Source organism: Rhinoderma darwinii, unplaced genomic scaffold (assembly GCF_050947455.1).
Source record: "Rhinoderma darwinii isolate aRhiDar2 unplaced genomic scaffold, aRhiDar2.hap1 Scaffold_69, whole genome shotgun sequence".
Classification (NCBI taxonomy): Eukaryota; Metazoa; Chordata; class Amphibia; order Anura; family Rhinodermatidae; genus Rhinoderma; species Rhinoderma darwinii.
In genome coordinates this window covers 1,857,493-1,877,500 of record NW_027464249.1, presented here as the reverse complement: position 1 = coordinate 1,877,500, position 20,008 = coordinate 1,857,493, and the positions used below count along the sequence as shown (strand labels likewise).

At 51.4% G+C, this 20,008-nt stretch overlaps 1 protein-coding gene across 1 annotated transcript in view; it reads left to right on the top strand.

The window, feature by feature from the left end:
• Nucleotides 1–563: 563 nt before the first annotated feature.
• Nucleotides 564–20,008, top strand: part of LOC142728759 (protein phosphatase 1 regulatory subunit 36-like) — a 157,669-nt gene continuing 138,224 nt past the window's right edge. The window contains exon 1 of the mRNA XM_075849138.1: nt 564–639. The gene's annotated coding sequence lies outside the window, so the exon portion shown is untranslated. The remainder of the gene's footprint in view (nt 640–20,008) is intronic.

Genomic DNA, 20,008 nt, shown 5'->3' with positions numbered 1-20,008 from the left:
AAAATGACTGCCTCGTCAAAAGAGGTGCAGGACACTTCTTTGGACGTTTTTGGAGCCGTTTTCTCATAGACTCCAATGAAAACAGCTCCAAAAACGGACGTAAAAAACGCCGCAAAAAACGCGAGTTGCTCAAAAAAGTCTGAAAATCAGGGGCTGTTTTCCCTTGAAAACAGCTCGGTATTTTCAGACGTTTTTGGTCACTACGTGTGCACATACCCTTAGTCTAAATGGTCCAGCCGAACATAGCAAAAAAATAAAAGTTAGCAGTATTACAAATATAAAACCTATACTTTTTTATACTCCCCTGCGCCACAATAGAAACTAGAGGTCAAGGAAAAATAATTTCCCTTCATGTAACTCTGCTTCCTGTCAACTGAAAAGTTAGCCGCCAGAGGGAAAAAATGTTTCCCCATTGTGGAGTACAAGAAAGTCTAATTCCCAGGTGGGGCTTTCTTGTACTCATCGGGGAAACATTTTTACTTCTGACAGATGATTGACAGGTTGTGTTTTTTCCACCCCTGCCCTAGATTTCAATCCTACATCCGCCCCTGTGTGCAGAATATCACAAGTTCACAACAGAGCTTGCAGCGGAGAAGCGCACGCCCCTGCGGACCACGATACAGAGAGCGCGTCTAACGAGTGAGTATGGCAACTCTGCACCTCTCCTCGGCCTCCACATGTTATTGGATGAGAGGAGGAGGAGAAGGGCGGACTGTGGCTGATAACATTCACTACTGGTATATATTTATATCTGCGGTATATTCACTGCTGCTATATATGGATCAGAGCGGTATATACACTGCTGCTACTCTTTTAATAGAAAAATATAAAACATTACAAAATAAACGGTATTTACAAAACAAACACAACAAAACAAAACTTATGTACATTTCTGTACAATTTACCCAACCTGGCCCTTCTTACATAAATCCCCATGCATACATAACTATAATCCCATACTCATTCATACACACACCTAAACCCCCCCAACCCCAAGAAAACATAACTATAACACTATATACAACATACTCTTAAAAACCATGTGCCAACCAATGGCCCCCTAAAAAAAAAATCAAGACATATATAAAACAAAATAAATAATAATCACAATAATAATATAAACAAAATAATAATAATAATAATAATAATAATAATAATAATAATAAACTCTGAAAATAAAAGTTACCATCCCATGGTGCACTTACTCCAGTGCACCATGTAAATGAAAAGAAAAGAACAAAACACAAAAAACAAAAATATATATATATATATATTTATTTTTTTTCTAATTTTTTTCAATTATTATTTTTTTTTTTTTTTTTTTTTTATATATTTTTAACTTTTTTTTATTTTATTTTATTTTATTAACTTATCCACATTCATACCTAACCCTGTACACACTAACTTATCCATCACCACCCATCACCTCCCCCAACCAGCATCACGCCTCATGTCCTTCCATGTCCGCATAGTTCAGATGCTGGCCCCCACCACCCAACACATCACCCACCCAGCCCGATCCCACGTCTCATGTCCTCCTCACGTCCACGTAGTCCAGAATCGGGATGGGCACACCCCCAGGCACCCCACCCCACCTATCTACTGCCCATCTTATCTAAACATTCACTCAAACCCATGCATACACCTATACACCATATAATCATACCGACACATAACTATAACAAAATATCATACTGTATACAATAACCCGAAAACCTAAGTTTGGCTGCTTGTAAGCCCTTTTTCTGTCTCCAAAAAGCTCAAAACAAAAACCTACTTGTGCTTACTCAGCCCATCACCAGAGGAGAGAGAGAGGAAAGCCCCCCTAGAGCACCAGCCCAGAGGCCAAAGCCAACCCCCAACCACCACCCCGGTCCCTATCGCTAAACCTATGCTGCTTGCCCTATCTCTATCCCTTATTACTTTATAAACTAATCTGTCCCTCCTGCTGTCTCTCATTCTGTCCCTATCGCTATTTCCCGGTGTCATGGCCAGGTGCAGACCCCCACCTCCAGTCTAATACCCAGGGGCACTCCCTCCCCTCCCCCTGAAGGTTGGTTCCACCTAGGGCACCCTAAAATTGAAGCCCCTCCAAAGTCGAGAGGCCTTGGATGCACCCAGTTTCTCAACCTCCAGAGACCGGACCTTCACCAGGTCACCCATGATATTCCTACACACCTCGTCCTCCAGGAGGATTTTACACTGAGTCGATACTAAGCACCGTGCGTTCCACGTGAAATACCTGATCACTAAACTAACTAAAAAAGAAGTGCAATGATCCCTTCCACCCAGGTCTCCGAATGCCCCATAGGCCCAACCAGCGTAGGAGAGGTTGGTCAGACCGGGCCAACCGATGGAGGCACCCACCCGTTTGTAAACCTCTGCATTGAAGGGACACTGAAGCAAGAAATGGTCCATGCTTTCCAGCGTGTCATCGCACTCCTCCCGAGGACAACCTCTTTCATCGGAGTTTCTGTACTTCAGATTGCCCCTTACATACAGCCTCCCATGGAAGCAGCGCCAAGCCAGATCCCAAAACTTCTGGGGAATCCTCACAGAGTTTAAAAGTTTTAATCCCACCCCGAGGTCGCTACTTGGGCAGTCCCTGAGCGCCAGGGGCTTCTGGAAGCAGGTCAACAAGACCTTTCTGTCAAGAAATTTTCTCGACATGGTCTTGATCTCCCTCGCCTCCAGACCCCACCGACGAACAACCTTCAGAACCGGGGCGGCATAAGCCGGGAGGTGCCCATGGGGTACACGCAGGTCTTTCGCTTGGCCTCCTGTCTCCCATTCCTGGAAGAAAGGCCGAAACCATCCCCTGCAGGAGGATATCCACAGAGGAGCCCTTTCTCTTTCAAAGAGGTTTGCCAAATTAATTTTAATGAAGGTGTTTACTAGAAACACCACTGGGTTAACCATACCTAACCCACCTAGTTTCCTCGGTAGGTAAGTAACCTCCCTCTTGATTAGGTTAAGCCTGTTTCCCCATAACAGTTGGAAGAACAGGCTATAGACCCGAGTCCAGAGAGGTTCTGGCAACATGCACACGCTGCCAAGGTAGAGCAACATGGGCATCAGGTAAGCCTTGGCCAGGTGAACCCTTTCCCTAAGGGACAAAGACCATCCCTTCCATTGGCCAACCTTCTGGGCAGCTATTGATAGCCTACCTTCCCAGTTTTTCATGGGGTAATCACCCGGGCCAAATTCAATGCCTAAGATTTTAGCAGACCCTTTGGGCTCTGGGAGGGTGTCCGGGAGATCAAAACTAGGATCCCCTCCCCCCAGCCAGAGACTTTCACACTTGTCCCGGTTGATCCTGGACCCAGATGCCCGTGAGTAGCGCTCAACTTCTGACATCACCCACTCTGCCCCCCCTCTCGAGGAGACAAAGATAGTGACGTCATCCGCGTACGCAACCACCCTCTGAGTGGCTTCCGGCTCCTCCAAGTCCATCCCCACCCCCGCCAATGGCCCACGATCGAGCCGCCTAAGAAAGGGGTCGATCGCGAAAACATACAGCAAGGGGCTTAAGGGACAACCCTGGCGGACACCAGACCCAACCTCAAAGGGGGTTCCAGTCCAACCGTTCACCAGTGCAAAAGACTCAGCCCCAGCGTATAGGGTCTGGAGCCAATTAACGAACTCACCCGGTAGGCCATACCTCAGAAGGACTGATCAAAGGTACTTGTGATTCACCCGGTCAAAAGCTTTGGCCTGATCCAAGGACAGCATGTACCCCTCCCATCGGCCAGAATGTCCCTGCTCCACTGCCTCTCTGACACTGAGGACAGCACTAAAGGTGCTGCGGCCTGGAACAGAGCAATGCTGGGCCGACGAAAGGAGCCGGGGTGCAAACTTCACCAGCCGATTAAACAGTACTTTTGCGAGAACCTTTCTGTCCGTATTGAGGAGCGCTATGGGACGCCAGTTCTCAATACGTGTCGAATCCTTACCCTTTGACAGAATGATCAAGGCCGACTTGCCCATTGACTTTGGAAGAGCGCCCGAGGAGAGGCACTCATTAAAAACCGCAGTCAAGAGGGGAACTAAGGTTCCCTTAAAAGCCTTATAAAACTCAGATGTTAAGCCATCTGGGCCTGGCGACTTTTTGATGGCCAACCCATCAATCGCCAGCATCACTTCCTCTTCCTTGATCGACTCTGTCAAAACACCAAGCGAGGGGTCTGCTCCTGGCTCAGGGATGGTTTCAGCCAGGAAAGCCGACATTTCGTCTCGGTTTAGATCCTGCTCACCCAAAAGCTGCGAATAAAAGGATCTGATGACCTCCAGGATCCCTGATTTGGATCTCATCAGGGAGCCTGTACTATCTACCAGTCCTGTCACCACCTTACGACTCACTGACATCTTGCAGTTCTTGTAAGGGTCGGGCGAGCGGTACCTCCCGAAATCCCGTTCAAGAACCAAAGACGTGTGCCTATCATATTGGCATCTTTTGAGCAGAGCTTTCACCACGGAGATTTCCTCACGGCTACCTCCGGTTGAGACTAGATGTTCGAGTTTCCTCCTCATGTCTTGATACAGGCGATACCTGCTCATAGACCTGAGGCACGAGATCTGACGGAAAAACTCAGCCACCCGTTCTTTGAACACCTCCCACCACTCAGACTTAGTACCACCTAGATCCAATAAAGGTACCTGGCTCTGAAGAAAATCCTCGAAGGCCTGTCTTATCTCTGCTTCTTCCAGGAGAGTAGAATTCAGCCTCCATATACCTCTTCCCATCTGGAGGGACTCTGCAACATTCAAAGAAAACATAATCATACAGTGATCGGAGAACTCCACCTCAACGACGGACACTGCCGAAGAGATGGCGTCCTCCTTTAAAAAAAACCTGTCTATTCTGGATCTACGACTACCACTATGATAGGTGAATCCCGAGTGGCCTGGGGTATACCGAATGTGGATGTCCTCCAGGCGAGCATCACTAGCTATTCTATTCAACTCGACACTATCATAGGCCAGTACCTTTCTGGAACCTCCTCTGTCTTGGGGCCTAACGACAGTGTTAAAGTCCCCTCCAAAAATGACTTGTCGGCCTGTAAAAAGGAAGGGCTTAATCCTCATGAAGAGACTTTTCCGGTCCCACTTTGTCTGGGGACCGTAGATGTTAATGAGTCTTAGTTCTTGTCCCCTCATGAGAACATCTAAGATCAAGCACCGCCCCATTTCTAACTCGATCATCCGCCGGCATGTGACCGGTGCGGTAAAAAGTACCGCCACCCCGCTATATGGCTCAGCCGCAAGAGACCAGTAGGAGGGCCCACGTCGCCACTCCCTCCTAGCTTTCACGACCTCTGCCAAAAGTGACAGTCTGGTCTCCTGCAAAAACAAAATGTCAGCTTCAACCCGGCCGAGAAAATCAAAGGCTGCAAATCTAGCCATATTCGACTTAATGCTGGCAACGTTAATCGATGCCAGCGTCAACGGAGTGGGTGCCGCCATCATAAATGATTGAGTTAGACGGTTTTCTTCTTCCCACCCCTTGCTTTCTCCTCTGAGGAGGACCCCTCACCCTCTTTACCTCTTTTTTTTGTTTTTGAGGAGTCCATAACCTCCACCACCCCCCTCCCATTCTCATCTCCTGGGTCCGGGCCGACCCCCTCCCCCGGGGACAGTGGCCCCCGCAGAAGAGGAGGCTCAACGACACCTAGACTCCCTACCGTGCTCTCCCCCCCGTCCTGGGGGTCTGGAATATCCATGAGAACACGGTATCGGTTGGGGGAGCACACCAGGGGGGTGCAGGTTTTGCCTTCCTTGGCCGGGGCAGGGCCAGATGTTTTTAGCCCTGTTTTGATGTTACCCGGTGTCCCCTGTTTTGTTTTAGGCTGTGACCTCCCTTCCTCTTCCACACTTTCATAGTGGGAGGACTGGGAGTCCTCAGCCCTCTGCTCTCTCTCTATCCTCCTTATCTCCTCGTCCAGTACGGCCCCCCCAAGAGCATCAGTATCCTGGGGGGCATCCAGGTCCGAGCCAGAGGAGTCCCCAGTTTCCTGGGTCCTCCTCAGCTCTCGTTCCCTTCTGCGTTTTTCCACCCTTCTCTGACGAGAAGGGGGTCCCCTCCTGGCGTTCGTCCTTTGCTCTTGGGCTCTATCGTCTCTGTCCGCCCCCTCGCCCACGGAGACCTCCCTCCTTACATTCTCCGTAGGGTTGGAACAGACATTGACGACTGAGCGCGGACACCGACTGAAAGGGTGACCTAGGTCACCACACAGGTTACACCTAATCTGCTCACACGATGCGGCCAGATGGCCTACCCCCCCACAATGAGCGCACTTCTGCACAGTGCAGCTTGCGCTCAAGTGTGAGGGGTCGCCACACCGGTGACACAGCTTCGGCTGCCCCTGGTAGAAGACAAGGATTCGATCTCTTCCCAAGAAAGCAGATGATGGTATGTGGGACACCGTCTGCCCCAGACGCTTAAGTTTAACCATAAACGTCCAGGCTCCCGACCAGATGCCAAACTCATCGCAGTTCTTCCGTGGCATCTCTGCTACCTCACCGTATCTTCCCAACCAGGTCATGATGTCCACACAGGAAAGCGACTCGTTACGGGTAAGAACGGTCACTTTCCTGAGACCATTCTGGCGAGAGATTGCTTGCGCAGCAAACCCTCGCCAGCCGGGCTCGCTTTTCACCAGCTCATAGTTCCCCCAGAAGACCTCAAGGCCCCCCGGCTGAACAAAGCTGATGTCAAACTCAGCCGTACCATGAGGATGTATCAAGGCGTAGATGTCACTCGCCTTGAAGCCCATCTCCAGCAGCAGCTCCACCACCCTCTTACGAGGAGGGCACGCATCATTGCCACGCCACTGGAGACGGACCACATTCCTCCTGGCCACGGCCGGCCCGGTTGTTGGGAGCGACCACTGATCTCCCCGTCTCTCTCGGAAGGCATCCAGACCATACCTATTTATCCAAAAGGATAGGTCCTTCTGCACTCCCCCTACTGTTATCGTCTGCTTCCCCTCCCTTAAGGCTTCTAGGAGGCGCTGTTGCAAACTGCCGTCCCCGGGCCCAGAAGATGAGGATGGGTGGGCCGACGGTCCCCCCACCACAACGCCCGCATACGACCTGCCGGGCGCTCTGGCAGAAGGAGCAACCGGCCCGCCAATGGTTGACACTCCCCCCACAATATTACAACCCACATTAACATCCACAACATTACCACCACCAACAATATTACCAACACTACTAACATTACCATTAATATTTACATTTTCACTTACATTCCTCTCCACAACTTTCATACCGGCCAGGCTGGTAACGGAGTTCTTCCTTTTGTCCATAGGCTTTATATATGTTGTTTTTGGGGTCTCCACATCATCAGGTGCCGCTACTTCTGGGGCGCCGCCGGATATCTCAGGCGGCAATCCCTCAGCACCCTCCGCTTCACCGACCTCCATATCTGCTGCGCCACTAATACAATGTTCGGGAGGAGGGGTGCCGTCACCCCCCGTGCCCGCTAAACCCCTCCCACCGCCTTGCGGCGATGCAGATGGAGGGGCCGCAGGCACCGCTAGAGCCGCTCCCGGCACCAAACCAACCCCCCCTCCCGTCGGGGGATGGCCAGCAGTGCCGGAGCCTCTCCTACCGCCACCACTCGCTGCCGCAACACTTTTTGGTGCGTCCGCCGGCCGCGTCACATGACCAGCGGACTTCCGGTTTTCCGGCGCCACATCCGGTTTCCGGTTCCCCCCGTCCCCCGGCCTCCGGCTTGCGCCAGAGACCGGCTTCTGAGGTTCCCCATCCGCCGGACACGGGGACACGCCCCCTAGCGCCACGTGGCCATCGACACCACCTCCTTTACAGGAGACGGCATCTGGCGCCATCTTGGCCACATTGCTCAAAACCAGCACCATATTTTTCTGCCCACATACCCGCCACGACCCCACTGCAGAGGCCGGAGCTGGGGGATTTGCGGGGTTTGCGTCCCGAACCGAGCTCTCACCCGGTCCGGAACGCAAGGAAGACAGGTAGGAATATTTATAGGATACCCCACCTGTCTTCGCCTTTGTTTTCTTCCGCCTTAACTTCCAAAGCTTCTTCTTCTGTACTTTGTCCTCCTCTGGTGGCAACTCAGCTCCAAAAGTAAAGTTCTGGAGGGACACTGGGGACTCCTGCAGCCGTATTTGCGTGAGCAACCCCGGGGGGTGCCCACTGCCCGATTCAATGTCTTGCACACCTTGGCTGCAGGAAAGTTCCCCACTTGCCCCTCCATTACTGCCCTCCCAGGGGTCCTCCGAGCCCGTCTCCTCCCGGGTAGGCGTCCTCTCCACCTCCACGCTATCCTCCATTTCTGTGGCCTCCACTTCTGCGGCCTCCAATTTTGCGGCCTCCACTTTTGCGGCCTCCACTTTTGCGGCCTCCACTTTTGCGGCCTCCACTTTTGCGGCCTCCACTGCCTCTGCACTTTTAGCAGCCAATGCCTTTACTCCCCTTTTGCAGGGGGTTTCATTACTTTGCGTGGGGGACGCCATCAGGGAAAACCTTTCATCATTCTGCAATTTCTCCCCGAAGGCTCCCCCACCGACCACAATCTCCATCTTTCTCTCCTCCACCATATTAATTTCTTCCAGTATTTCCTTTACCTGTAGGTTATACCGGGACCTCTTGGCGCCTGATGTTTTCGCTGCTCGTCCCCTTGCGGCCGCCAGATCTTCCCGCAGCCGCCGCAGGGACTTACCGAGGTCCCGGTATTCTTCCAGCCGGGCAGCTAGGCGGGAGCTGAAGGTTTCCACCGACTCTCCCGACCGCAGTAGCCCCCATTCCTCTACCGTGCTCTGGTCCTCAGGTCTGGCATCTGGCCTTGCTGGGCCTTCTGGTCCTCCACCTGGATGATCCGCCATGTCTCTCCTCCTGGCTCCTTCCAGAGCCCCAGCATCAGGGGGGGCCGCACAGATCTTTCCACGGGATGACCTTCTCACCCCTGATGCTGGCTGCACGCTCCCAGCAGGTTGGGAAGACCCCCTACCCCCCGCCTGCATGCTCCAGGGGGTAGAGGTCTGAGGCTCCATGTATGAATGGAGCCTCCTTCAGGGAAGCTTCCTTAGCCCAGGCAGGTGATAGAAACCTGGGCTGGTGAAAGAAAGGAAACTCCCTGGATCTCGGGTGTGGTCCACCAAACACACACACACAGCAGCTCTCTCACACACAACCTCCCTCCTTGCTGGACACTGCTGCTACTCTTTTAATAGAAAAATATAAAACATTACAAAATAAACGGTATTTACAAAACAAACACAACAAAACAAAACTTATGTACATTTCTGTACAATTTACCCAGCCTGGCCCTTCTTACATAAATCCCCATGCATACATAACTATAATCCCATACTCATTCATACACACACCTAAACCCCCCTAACCCCAAGAAAACATAACTATAACACTATATACAACATACTCTTAAAAACCATGTGCCAACCAATGGCCCCCTAAAAAAAAAATCAAGACATATATAAAACAAAAAAATAATAATCACAATAATAATATAAACAAAATAATAATAATAATAATAATAATAATAATAAACTCTGAAAATAAAAGTTACCATCCCATGGTGCACTTACTCCAGTGCACCATGTAAATGAAAAGAAAAGAACAAAACACAAAAAACAAAAATATATATATATATATTTATTTATTTTTTTCTAATTTTTTTCAATTATTATTTTTTTTTTTTTTTTTTTTTTTTTATATATTTTTTACTTTTTTTTTATTTTATTTTATTAACTTATCCACATTCATACCTAACCCTGTACACTAACTTATCCATCACCACCCATCACCTCCCCCAACCAGCATCACGCCTCATGTCCTTCCATGTCCGCATAGTTCAGATGCTGGCCCCCACCACCCAACACATCACCCACCCAGCCCGATCCCACGTCTCATGTCCTCCTCACGTCCACGTAGTCCAGAATCGGGATGGGCACACCCTCAGGCCCCCCACCCCACCTATCTACTGCCCATCTTATCTAAACATTCACTCAAACCCATGCATACACCTATACACCATATAATCATACCGACACATAACTATAACAAAATATCATACTGTATACAATAACCCGAAAACCTAAGTTTGGCTGCTTGTAAGCCCTTTTTCTGTCTCCAAAAAGCTCAAAACAAAAACCTACTTGTGCTTACTCAGCCCATCACCAGAGGAGAGAGAGAGGAAAGCCCCCCTAGAGCACCAGCCCAGAGGCCAAAGCCAACCCCCAACCACCACCCCGGTCCCTATCGCTAAACCTATGCTGCTTGCCCTATCTCTATCCCTTATTACTTTATAAACTAATCTGTCCCTCCTGCTGTCTCTCATTCTGTCCCTATCGCTATTTCCCAGTGTCATGGCCAGGTGCAGACCCCCACCTCCAGTCTAATACCCAGGGGCACTCCCTCCCCTCCCCCTGAAGGTTGGTTCCACCTAGGGCACCCTAAAATTGAAGCCCCTCCAAAGTCGAGAGGCCTTGGATGCACCCAGTTTCTCAACCTCCAGAGACCGGACCTTCACCAGGTCACCCATGATATTCCTACACACCTCGTCCTCCAGGAGGATTTTACACTGAGTCGATACTAAGCACCGTGCGTTCCACGTGAAATACCTGATCACTAAACTAACTAAAAAAGAAGTGCAATGATCCCTTCCACCCAGGTCTCCGAATGCCCCATAGGCCCAACCAGCGTAGGAGAGGTTGGTCAGACCGGGCCAACCGATGGAGGCACCCACCCGTTTGTAAACCTCTGCATTGAAGGGACACTGAAGCAAGAAATGGTCCATGCTTTCCAGCGTGTCATCGCACTCCTCCCGAGGACAACCTCTTTCATCGGAGTTTCTGTACTTCAGATTGCCCCTTACATACAGCCTCCCATGGAAGCAGCGCCAAGCCAGATCCCAAAACTTCTGGGGAATCCTCACAGAGTTTAAAAGTTTTAATCCCACCCCGAGGTCGCTACTTGGGCAGTCCCTGAGCGCCAGGGGCTTCTGGAAGCAGGTCAACAAGACCTTTCTGTCAAGAAATTTTCTCGACATGGTCTTGATCTCCCTCGCCTCCAGACCCCACCGACGAACAACCTTCAGAACCGGGGCGGCATAAGCCGGGAGGTGCCCATGGGGTACACGCAGGTCTTTCGCTTGGCCTCCTGTCTCCCATTCCTGGAAGAAAGGCCGAAACCATCCCCTGCAGGAGGATATCCACAGAGGAGCCCTTTCTCTTTCAAAGAGGTTTGCCAAATTAATTTTAATGAAGGTGTTTACTAGAAACACCACTGGGTTAACCATACCTAACCCACCTAGTTTCCTCGGTAGGTAAGTAACCTCCCTCTTGATTAGGTTAAGCCTGTTTCCCCATAACAGTTGGAAGAACAGGCTAACGACCCGAGTCCAGAGAGGTTCTGGCAACATGCACACGCTGCCAAGGTAGAGCAACATGGGCATCAGGTAAGCCTTGGCCAGGTGAACCCTTTCCCTAAGGGACAAAGACCATCCCTTCCATTGGCCAACCTTCTGGGCAGCTATTGATAGCCTACCTTCCCAGTTTTTCATGGGGTAATCACCCAGGCCAAATTCAATGCCTAAGATTTTAGCAGACCCTTTGGGCTCTGGGAGGGTGTCCGGGAGATCAAAACTAGGATCCCCTCCCCCCAGCCAGAGACTTTCACACTTGTCCCGGTTGATCCTGGACCCAGATGCCCGTGAGTAGCGCTCAACTTCTGACATCACCCACTCTGCCTCCCCTCTCGAGGAGACAAAGATAGTGACGTCATCCGCGTACGCAACCACCCTCTGAGTGGCTTCCGGCTCCTCCAAGTCCATCCCCACCCCCGCCAATGGCCCACGATCGAGCCGCCTAAGAAAGGGGTCGATCGCGAAAACATACAGCAAGGGGCTTAAGGGACAACCCTGGCGGACACCAGACCCAACCTCAAAGGGGGTTCCAGTCCAACCGTTCACCAGTGCAAAAGACTCAGCCCCAGCGTATAGGGTCTGGAGCCAATTAACGAACTCACCCGGTAGGCCATACCTCAGAAGGACTGACCAAAGGTACTTGTGATTCACCCGGTCAAAAGCTTTGGCCTGATCCAAGGACAGCATGTACCCCTCCCATCGGCCAGAATGTCCCTGCTCCACTGCCTCTCTGACACTGAGGACAGCACTAAAGGTGCTGCGGCCTGGAACAGAGCAATGCTGGGCCGACGAAAGGAGCCGGGGTGCAAACTTCACCAGCCGATTAAACAGTACTTTTGCGAGAACCTTTCTGTCCGTATTGAGGAGCGCTATGGGACGCCAGTTCTCAATACGTGTCGAATCCTTACCCTTTGACAGAATGATCAAGGCCGACTTGCCCATTGACTTTGGAAGAGCGCCCGAGGAGAGGCACTCATTAAAAACCGCAGTCAAGAGGGGAACTAAGGTTCCCTTAAAAGCCTTATAAAACTCAGATGTTAAGCCATCTGGGCCTGGCGACTTTTTGATGGCCAACCCATCAATCGCCAGCATCACTTCCTCTTCCTTGATCGACTCTGTCAAAACACCAAGCGAGGGGTCTGCTCCTGGCTCAGGGATGGTTTCAGCCAGGAAAGCCGACATTTCGTCTCGGTTTAGATCCTGCTCACCCAAAAGCTGCGAATAAAAGGATCTGATGACCTCCAGGATCCCTGATTTGGATCTCATCAGGGAGCCTGTACTATCTACCAGTCCTGTCACCACCTTACGACTCACTGACATCTTGCAGTTCTTGTAAGGGTCGGGCGAGCGGTACTTCCCGAAATCCCGTTCAAGAACCAAAGACGTGTGCCTATCATATTGGCATCTTTTGAGCAGAGCTTTCACCACGGAGATTTCCTCACGGCTACCTCCGGTTGAGACTAGATGTTCGAGTTTCCTCCTCATGTCTTGATACAGGCGATACCTGCTCATAGACCTGAGGCACGAGATCTGACGGAAAAACTCAGCCACCCGTTCTTTGAACACCTCCCACCACTCAGACTTAGTACCACCTAGATCCAATAAAGGTACCTGGCTCTGAAGAAAATCCTCGAAGGCCTGTCTTATCTCTGCTTCTTCCAGGAGAGTAGAATTCAGCCTCCATATACCTCTTCCCATCTGGAGGGACTCTGCAACATTCAAAGAAAACATAATCATACAGTGATCGGAGAACTCCACCTCAACGACGGACACTGCCGAAGAGATGGCGTCCTCCTTTAAAAAAAACCTGTCTATTCTGGATCTACGACTACCACTATGATAGGTGAATCCCGAGTGGCCTGGGGTATACCGAATGTGGATGTCCTCCAGGCGAGCATCACTAGCTATTCTATTCAACTCGACACTATCATAGGCCAGTACCTTTCTGGAACCTCCTCTGTCTTGGGGCCTAACGACAGTGTTAAAGTCCCCTCCAAAAATGACTTGTCGGCCTGTAAAAAGGAAGGGCTTAATCCTCATGAAGAGACTTTTCCGGTCCCACTTTGTCTGGGGACCGTAGATGTTAATGAGTCTTAGTTCTTGTCCCCTCATGAGAACATCTAAGATCAAGCACCGCCCCATTTCTAACTCGATCATCCGCCGGCATGTGACCGGTGCGGTAAAAAGTACCGCCACCCCGCTATATGGCTCAGCCGCAAGAGACCAGTAGGAGGGCCCACGTCGCCACTCCCTCCTAGCTTTCACGACCTCTGCCAAAAGTGACAGTCTGGTCTCCTGCAAAAACAAAATGTCAGCTTCAACCCGGCCGAGAAAATCAAAGGCTGCAAATCTAGCCATATTCGACTTAATGCTGGCAACGTTAATCGATGCCAGCGTCAACGGAGTGGGTGCCGCCATCATAAATGATTGAGTTAGACGGTTTTCTTCTTCCCACCCCTTGCTTTCTCCTCTGAGGAGGACCCCTCACCCTCTTTACCTCTTTTTTTTGTTGTTGAGGAGTCCATAACCTCCACCACCCCCCTCCCATTCTCATCTCCTGGGTCCGGGCCGACCCCCTCCCCCGGGGACAGTGGCCCCCGCAGAAGAGGAGGCTCAACGACTCCTAGACTCCCTACCGTGCTCTCCCCCCCGGCCTGGGGGTCTGGAATATCCATGAGAACACAGTATCGGTTGGGGGAGCACACCAGGGGGGCGCAGGTTTTGCCTTCCTTGGCCGGGGCAGAGCCAGATGTTTTTAGCCCTGTTTTGATGTTACCCGGTGTCCCCTGTTTTGTTTTAGGCTGTGACCTCCCTTCCTCTTCCACACTTTCATAGTGGGAGGACTGGGAGTCCTCAGCCCTCTGCTCTCTCTCTATCCTCCTTATCTCCTCGTCCAGTACGGCCCCCCCAAGAGCATCAGTATCCTGGGGGGCATCCAGGTCCGAGCCAGAGGAGTCCCCAGTTTCCTGGGTCCTCCTCAGCTCTCGTTCCCTTCTGCGTTTTTCCACCCTTCTCTGACGAGAAGGGGGTCCCCTCCTGGCGTTCGTCCTTTGCTCTTGGGCTCTATCGTTTCTGTCCGCCCCCTCGCCCACGGAGACCTCCCTCCTTACATTCTCCGTAGGGTTGGAACAGACATTGACGACTGAGCGCGGACACCGACTGAAAGGGTGACCTAGGTCACCACACAGGTTACACCTAATCTGCTCACACGATGCGGCCAGATGGCCTACCCCCCCACAATGAGCGCACTTCTGCACAGTGCAGCTTGCGCTCAAGTGTGAGGGGTCGCCACACCGGTGACACAGCTTCGGCTGCCCCTGGTAGAAGACAAGGATTCGATCTCTTCCCAAGAAAGCAGATGATGGTATGTGGGACACCGTCTGCCCCAGACGCTTAAGTTTAACCATAAACGTCCAGGCTCCCGACCAGATGCCAAACTCATCGCAGTTCTTCCGTGGCATCTCTGCTACCTCACCGTATCTTCCCAACCAGGTCATGATGTCCACACAGGAAAGCGACTCGTTACGGGTAAGAACGGTCACTTTCCTGAGACCATTCTGGCGAGAGATTGCTTGCGCAGCAAACCCTCGCCAGCCGGGCTCGCTTTTCACCAGCTCATAGTTCCCCCAGAAGACCTCAAGGCCCCCCGGCTGAACAAAGCTGATGTCAAACTCAGCCGTACCATGAGGATGTATCAAGGCGTAGATGTCACTCGCCTTGAAGCCCATCTCCAGCAGCAGCTCCACCACCCTCTTACGAGGAGGGCACGCATCATTGCCACGCCACTGGAGACGGACTACATTCCTCCTGGCCACGGCCGGCCCGGTTGTTGGGAGCGACCACTGATCTCCCCGTCTCTCTCGGAAGGCATCCAGACCATACCTATTTATCCAAAAGGATAGGTCCTTCTGCACTCCCCCTACTGTTATCGTCTGCTTCCCCTCCCTTAAGGCTTCTAGGAGGCGCTGTTGCAAACTGCCGTCCCCGGGCCCAGAAGATGAGGATGGGTGGGCCGACGGTCCCCCCACCACAACGCCCGCATACGACCTGCCGGGCGCTCTGGCAGAAGGAGCAACCGGCCCGCCACTGGTTGACACTCCCCCCACAATATTACAACCCACATTAACATCCACAACATTACCACCACCAACAATATTACCAACACTACTAACGCTACCATTAATATTTACATTTCCACTTACATTCCTCTCCACAACTTTCATACCGGCCAGGCTGGTTACAGAGTTCTTCCTCTTGTCCATGGGCTTTTTATAAGTTGTTTTTGTCGTTTTTGGGGTCTCCACATCATCAGGTGCCGCTACTTCTGGGGCGCCGCCGGATATCTCAGGCGGCAATCCCTCAGCACCCTCCGCTTCACCGACCTCCATATCTGCTGCGCCACCAATGCAATGTTCGGGAGGAGGGGTGCCGTCACCCCCCGTGCCCGCTAAACCCCTCCCACCGCCTTGCGGCGATGCAGATGGAGGGGCCGCAGGCACCGCTAGAGCCGCTCCCGGCACCAAACCAACCCCCCCTCCCGTCGGGGGATGGCCAGCAGTGCCGGAGCCTCTCCTACCGCCACCACTCGCTGCCGCAACACTTTTTGGTGCGTCCGCCGGCCGAGTCACATGACCAGCGGACTTCCGGTTTTCCGGCGCCACATCCGGTTTCCGGTTCCCCCCGTCCCCCGGCCTCCGGCTTGCGCCAGAGACCGGCTTCTGAGGTTCCCCATCCGCCGGACACGGGGACACGCCCCCTAGCGCCACGTGGCCATCGACACCACCTCCTTTACAGGAGACGGCATCTGGCGCCATCTTGGCCACATTGCTCAAAACCAGCACCATATTTTTCTGCCCACATACCCGCCACGACCCCACTGCAGAGGCCGGAGCTGGGGGATTTGCGGGGTTTGCGTCCCGAACCGAGCTCTCACCCGGTCCGGAACGCAAGGAAGACAGGTAGGAATACTTATAGGTTACTCCACCTGTCTTCGCCTTTGCCTTCTTCCTCATCTTCCATAATTTTTTCTTCTTCCTTTTTTCCTCCTCTGGCGGCAACTCTGCTCCAAACGAAAAATTCTGCATAGACACTGGGGACTCCTGCTGCCGTATTTGTGTGAGCAACCCCGGGGGGTGCTCACTGTTAGATTCATAGTTCTCCACAGATCGGTTATAGGAATGTTCCACATTTGCCTCTCCATTGCTGCTTTCCCAGGGGGCCTCTGAGCCCGTCTCCGTCTCCCCCCGGGTCAGCATCCTCTCCTCCTCCGCTTCCACACTCTCCTCCGCTTCCACACTCTCCTCCATCTCCACAATTTCTCCAGCCTCCACTTCCACGGCCTCCGTTTCCACGGCCTCCACTTCCACGGCCTCCACTTCCACGGCCTCCACTTCCACGGCCTCCACTTCCACGGCCTCCATGTTTATTGCAGCATTAGCATCCTTATTTTTCCTGACTTTGCTGTCTTTCTTTTTTGCTACTTCCCCTTTCCAGGGGGTTTCGTTACCTTGTGTGGGGGACGCCATCAGGGAAAACCTCTCATCGTTTTCCAGCTTCTCCCCGAAGGCTCCCCCACCAGCCACGATCTCCGATCGCCTTTCCTCCACCGCCTTGACTTCCTCCAGGATTTGTTTTACCTGGAGACTATACCGGGACCTCTTGGTGCCTGATGTTTTTGCGGCTCGTCCCCTGGCGACCGCCAGATCTTGACGCAGCCGCCGCAGGGACTTACCGAGGTCCCGGTATTCTTCCAGCCGGGCAGCTAGGCGGGAGCTGAACGTCTCCATCGACTCCCCCGACTGCAGTAGCCCCCACTCCTCGACCGTGCTCTGGTCCCTTGGTCGGGCATCTGGCCTTGCTGGGCCTTCTGGTCCTCCACCTGGATGATCCGCCATGTCTCTCCTCCTGGCTCCTTCCAGAGCCCCAGCATCAGGGGGGGCCGCACAGATCTTTACACGGGATGACCTTCTCACCCCTGATGCTGGCTGCACGCTCCCAGCAGGTTGGGAAGACCCCCTACCCCCCGCCTGCATGCTCCAGGGGGTAGAGGTCTGAGGCTCCATGTATGAATGGAGCCTCCTTCAGGGAAGCTTCCTTAGCCCAGGCAGGTGATAGAAACCTGGGCTGGTGAAAGAAAGGAAACTCCCTGGATCTCGGGTGTGGTCCACCAAACACACACACACAGCAGCTCTCTCACACACAACCTCCCTCCTTGCTGGTCACTGCTGCTACTCTTTTAATAGAAAAATATAAAACATTACAAAATAAACGGTATTTACAAAACAAACACAACAAAACAAAACTTACGTACATTTCTGTACAATTTACCCAGCCTGGCCCTTTCTTACATAAATCCCCATGCATACATAACTATAATCCCATACTCATTCGTACACACACCTATACCCCCCCAACCCCAAGAAAACATAACTATAACACTATATACAACATACTCTTAAAAACCATGTGCCAACCAATGGCCCCCTAAAAAAAAAAAAAATCAAGACATATATAAAACAAAATAAATAATAATCACAATAATAATATAAACAAAATAATAATAATACTAATACTAATAATAATAATAATAATAATAATAATAATAATAAACTCTGAAAATAAAAGTTACCATCCCATGGTGCACTTACTCCAGTGCACCATGTAAATGAAAAGAAAAGAACAAAACACAAAAAACAAAAATATATATATATATATATATTTATTTATTTTTTTCTAATTTTTTTCAATTATTATTTTTTTTTTTTTTTTTTTTTTTATATATTTTTTACTTTTTTTTATTTTATTTTATTAACTTATCCACATTCATACCTAACCCTGTACACACTAACTTATCCATCACCACCCATCACCTCCCCCAACCAGCATCACGCCTCATGTCCTTCCATGTCCGCATAGTTCAGATGCTGGCCCCCACCACCCAACACATCACCCACCCAGCCCGATCCCACGTCTCATGTCCTCCTCACGTCCACGTAGTCCAGAATCGGGATGGGCACACCCCCAGGCCCCCCACCCCACCTATCTACTTCCCATCTTATCTAAACATTCACTCAAACCCATGCATACACCTATACACCATATAATCATACCGACACATAACTATAACAAAATATCATACTGTATACAATAACCCGAAAACCTAAGTTTGGCTGCTTGTAAGCCCTTTTTCTGTCTCCAAAAAGCTCAAAACAAAAACCTACTTGTGCTTACTCAGCCCATCACCAGAGGAGAGAGAGAGGAAAGCCCCCCTAGAGCACCAGCCCAGAGGCCAAAGCCAACCCCCAACCACCACCCCGGTCCCTATCGCTAAACCTATGCTGCTTGCCCTATCTCTATCCCTTATTACTTTATAAACTAATCTGTCCCTCCTGCTGTCTCTCATTCTGTCCCTATCGCTATTTCCCGGTGTCATGGCCAGGTGCAGACCCCCACCTCCAGTCTAATACCCAGGGGCACTCCCTCCCCTCCCCCTGAAGGTTGGTTCCACCTAGGGCACCCTAAAATTGAAGCCCCTCCAAAGTCGAGAGGCCTTGGATGCACCCAGTTTCTCAACCTCCAGAGACCGGACCTTCACCAGGTCACCCATGATATTCCTACACACCTCGTCCTCCAGGAGGATTTTACACTGAGTCGATACTAAGCACCGTGCGTTCCACGTGAAATACCTGATCACTAAACTAACTAAAAAAGAAGTGCAATGATCCCTTCCACCCAGGTCTCCGAATGCCCCATAGGCCCAACCAGCGTAGGAGAGGTTGGTCAGACCGGGCCAACCGATGGAGGCACCCACCCGTTTGTAAACCTCTGCATTGAAGGGACACTGAAGCAAGAAATGGTCCATGCTTTCCAGCGTGTCATCGCACTCCTCCCGAGGACAACCTCTTTCATCGGAGTTTCTGTACTTCAGATTGCCCCTTACATACAGCCTCCCATGGAAGCAGCGCCAAGCCAGATCCCAAAACTTCTGGGGAATCCTCACAGAGTTTAAAAGTTTTAATCCCACCCCGAGGTCGCTACTTGGGCAGTCCCTGAGCGCCAGGGGCTTCTGGAAGCAGGTCAACAAGACCTTTCTGTCAAGAAATTTTCTCGACATGGTCTTGATCTCCCTCGCCTCCAGACCCCACCGACGAACAACCTTCAGAACCGGGGCGGCATAAGCCGGGAGGTGCCCATGGGGTACACGCAGGTCTTTCGCTTGGCCTCCTGTCTCCCATTCCTGGAAGAAAGGCCGAAACCATCCCCTGCAGGAGGATATCCACAGAGGAGCCCTTTCTCTTTCAAAGAGGTTTGCCAAATTAATTTTAATGAAGGTGTTTACTAGAAACACCACTGGGTTAACCATACCTAACCCACCTAGTTTCCTCGGTAGGTAAGTAACCTCCCTCTTGATTAGGTTAAGCCTGTTTCCCCATAACAGTTGGAAGAACAGGCTATAGACCCGAGTCCAGAGAGGTTCTGGCAACATGCACACGCTGCCAAGGTAGAGCAACATGGGCATCAGGTAAGCCTTGGCCAGGTGAACCCTTTCCCTAAGGGACAAAGACCATCCCTTCCATTGGC